Here is a 4,537-nt window from a genome sequence, read left to right as displayed (position 1 = left end):
GCTTTAAAGAAGAATGAAATTCTAACAAATGCTACAACATGAATGAACCTTGAGGAAATATGGTAAGTGAATTAAGCAAGTCACAAAAAGACAAATACTGTATGAATCCACTTATATGAAGTATTTACAGTAGTAAAAATCATAGAGACAGAAAGTAGAATGTTGGTTCCCAGGGGCTGGGACTAGTAGGAAATAGGGAGTTAATGTTTAATGGGTATAGAGTTTGAATTTTACAAGATGAAAAGAGTTATGGAGATGGACGGTGGTGATGGTTGCGTGACATTATGAATGTATTTAATACTACTGACCAATACACTTAAAATTATTAAGATGGTAAGTTTTTTGTTATGTGTATTTTAACACAGTATTTTAAAATAGGGGGAAGAAAACCTACTGCACAATAACTCTACACACTCACCAAAATGGGTTAAATGAAAAAGATAGGCAAACAAGTATTGGTGAGAATATGGAGTAATAGTAACTCTCATACACTGCTGGTAAGAATGTAAATTTGGACACTCACTTTGGCATACTATTAAGCAGTATGTACTAAAGCTGAATATACACATACTCTATGATCCAGAAATTCCACTCCTAGATATTTACCAACAGAAATGCATACACTTGTGCAATAAATGATATGTACAAGATTATTCATAGAAGCACTATTTATAACAACCCAAACTGGAAATAACCCAAATGCCCATCCACAGCAGAACTGAGAATACTACACACAATGGGAATGAATAAATTTTGCTATATGCAAAAGACATACAGATGAGCAAAAGAATTCAGACAAAGAACAACATGTGCTATGAAGTTCCATTTATAAAGAGCTTGAAAGCAGGTAAAACTAACTTTTGGTGTTAGAAATCAGGTGGGTGACTAACCTTGTGAGGAAAGTGACCAGAGGCAATACATGAGAGGGCTTTTGGGTGCTAATTTGGGTGGCAGTGATTTAGTATATTCACTTTGAGAAAATTATTCAAGTAATGCACTTGAGAATTATGCATAGGGGCTGATCAGCTCAGTTGGTTAGAGTGCTGCCTTGCAACACTAAGGTCAAGAGTTTGAGTCCCCATACCGGCCAGCCACCAAAAAAAAAAAAAAAATTGGTCATGATCCTGGCTTATGGAGTTTTACAGGGTAAATCTAGTATTTGGAGGCTACTATCATGTCTCTGTCACTTACCGTCTGTGGAGTATATTAACATTTATAAAGCAAATGTATTTCACAGGGCCTAGTTTCCAAAGCCCTGTAGTTTCAGATATAACCTAACATTTTAAAATTACATATGGAAACGATAAGCTTTCAAAAGACAGGAAAATTTCCCCAGGCTAAAGTCTCTGATGTAGATAAAGAATTGTAACAAGCAAAATTGCGAACTCAAGGACAGATGTCCTTGGAGCAGGTCAACCTAAAGTTGCTTTATTGTTATATAAAAATACTGAGGAAACTGCTGTAGGAAAAGACAGTATTTGCTAAGAACAAGCTTTTGTTGGTGGATCAACTTAACCTTTTGTAAATTGCATTATGGAATGTCACTTTGTTATTTCACTGATGTTACCAGCTTCTATTGTTAAACTACACTTAGCCATAACTCCACCTATGTTCCTTTTCTATAACTTTCTGGCCTGAAGAATAAATACTGAGACAGAACCCCAGTTCAGGGTTCATTTCCCAAGGAGGAATGCCTCTCTCTTGAGGGTTCCAGGAAATTAACCCCTTCAAGGTTTCTCACTGCTCAGAAGAAATGGGCTTTGAGTAATCCTTTGCATCTCTGTCACCCAGGGGGAGAGAGGTGACAAAGAGAGTGCAACAACTCTCCAAGTAAACACATCTAATTTGTCCATCCACACCAGACCCTTTACTATCAGCTCACTTCATTTTGCCAGGTTGTATTAAAACAACACATTCAGAACTTCAGAGCAGGACACAGTGGGGCCATCACCTCCTTTAATCAGTGCATTCTACTTCATTTATTGCATTTCATAATTGAATGCTTACCCTCCAGTCACATGAAAAAAATGTTGGTACAATTTTCCTGTCCTTGGAAGGCCCTATTTGTCTGTTATAATTTCATAAACAAGACAATGAGAGCCTATGTTTAATCTACTTAAGAGGGCATTAACTTTATCACCTTATATTTGCATGTAAATGATCAATGCACTGACTACTGGTGTACACTAGGTACTATTAACAAAAACCTGGCAAAGCCTCTGTTTGGCAGCACTTCGTTAGCAGTTAATTTGAATTACTTTATATACTTATAAACAGCTCTGCATTTCCTGAATCATTCTGACTTTTCCCTGTTTCAGATTGACTGTTCTTCCTAACTTTTAGTTATATTAAAATGATCAGTAATGACAGCTTAACTTTGTATAGGACTTACTGTTATGGAACAGAATTGGCAAGGAAGCAGTTGGCACTCAGAGGGTTGGAGAGTAGGTATTTTTTCATGCTGGTGGGCCCAGACAAGCTAATGCTCTAAAATCTGAACCCTGAGCTAAGGTTTTACAGGGCTTTTTATAGGCAGACTCTTCCAGGTTTTAGGTTTCAGTTTCTCAACACACATCTGAGACAGGCAGCTGCAAGTTTTGGCTTCTCAGAACTCATGTGGTGTAAGCAGATAAGCAAGCATGGTTACAAAAGTGAGGAATGCAAGCAGTTGATTAACAGCCCAGCCGAATTTATGTGGCCTTGTAGATAAGCAAACTTAGTTACAGAGGCATTATGAAGGCAAGGTAAATTTTTAATTTTAAGTTTTCCCAACATTACCAAGTACCAGCTACCACTCTACTGCTTTTTTAAAAAAAGTGTTTACTCACTTAATCCTCACGGCACCTTTTGAGAGAGGTACTATTATTATCGAACCCATTTTATAGCTGAGGAAACTCAGGCATGGCGGTTAAGAAGCTTGCAAGGACCACATGAGTGGTTAGGTGTGATATGTCAACCTAAATAACAAACAGAGAGACACTCTCTAAAAGAATAATGAGTTTAACTGGGAAGAGGGCATTTCAATGGGAATTTGTATGCCCAGTAAATTATGTGCATATTCAGGGAGGTAAAGGAAGACAAAGAGTTTTAAAGGAAAAATGATGGAGAATTATGTAATTGTTTGGGAATAATTACTCTTGGCCACAAGGACCAATAAGAAGGATGATACCAGTCTGAGTTTGGTCAGGCAGTTGCTGGGCAGATGTCCTTTAATGAAAAAATACTTGTGATGACCTCTGTGCAAGGTTGTTGCTTTGCAGAGTCCTTTGTGATATTTCCTGTCATCAGGCAGTTATACTAAAATTTGGCCTCCATACTCACATACTTGAGCTCTTATGTACAAACCACAACCTAACGTAGTATATAAACAACTTGAAAACCTCACTTAGAAATGAGCCTCTGTAATGACAGCTGAGTGTCAGCCAATCACAGCAGCCAAACTTCAACCACTCAAAGGCAGCCAGCTGTTCAAACTGTGTTCAAATAAGGCAAATGCCAAGCTGTAACCAATCCAGCTGTTTTTACACCACACTTCCATTTTCTGTACATCACTTACCTATTTCTGTCCATAAATCTTAACTGACCACACAGCAGCAGTAGAGTCCCTCTGAATCTGTTCTGATTCTAGTGGCTGCCCAATTTGCAAATGGTGGGGGGGTGTTTGTTTTTCTTGCTCAATTAAACTTTGTTAAATGTAATTTGTCTGAAGTTTCTCTTTCGTCAAGGCATAAGTGCATGAGAAGTCCCCCCCACCCCCATGGCCTTTCCCTGGTTCTATTTGTCAGGGTTTTTCTTTAACACAAGGGACTCCATTTTGATTCTGAAAACTTTCAGAAATTATATGTGATCTTTGTCCCCAGTTCCTGGCACAGAGCTCCTAAAACCCTTGGAATTTCCTGAGTGATAGAAAGTGTCTTTTGTTCTTCCTGAGGAGCCCCTTCAGAGTGCACCTGAGTTCATGCTAATGCGGTGATTCAGGATGGACTAGCTAACTTCAGGATGGTACTGATCACTGGAAGGACCAAATGGACAGAGGATGGAAACTTTCAGCCCCACCCGCGGACCTCCTTGAAGGGCAAGAGTGGGAGGGCAGCGACCGCAGGTAGAGCTCTGCAAAAACTGTCAATAGCTGGTGTTCGAAGAGCTTGTAGGTCGGTGAACACATCCAGGTGCTTGGAGGAAGCAGAGCCTGGAGAGGGCGTGGACACTCTACATCCACCTCCCCGTACCTTGCCCTCTGCATCTTTTCCATTGGTCTATCCTGAGTTGTATGCTTCATTATAAACCAGTCAATAGAAGTAAAGTATGTTTGGGCCGAGCCGTGGCGCACTCGGTAGAGTGCTGCGCTGGGAGCGTGGCGACGCTCCCGCCCCGGGTTCGGATCCTATATAGAAATGACCTAGTGCACTCACTGGCTGAGTGCCGGTCATGAAAAAGACAAAAAAAAAAAAAAAAAAAAAAATGTAAAGTATGTTCCTGAGTTCTGTGAGCAGTTCTAGCACCTGAGGAGGAGGTCATGGGAACCTCTGATTTCTAG

This window comes from Cynocephalus volans, chromosome 13 (genome assembly GCF_027409185.1).
Source record: "Cynocephalus volans isolate mCynVol1 chromosome 13, mCynVol1.pri, whole genome shotgun sequence".
In the NCBI taxonomy this organism is placed as follows: Eukaryota; Metazoa; Chordata; class Mammalia; order Dermoptera; family Cynocephalidae; genus Cynocephalus; species Cynocephalus volans.
The sequence above is the reverse complement of the archived record's forward strand: the minus strand, read 5'-3'. Positions refer to the sequence as shown.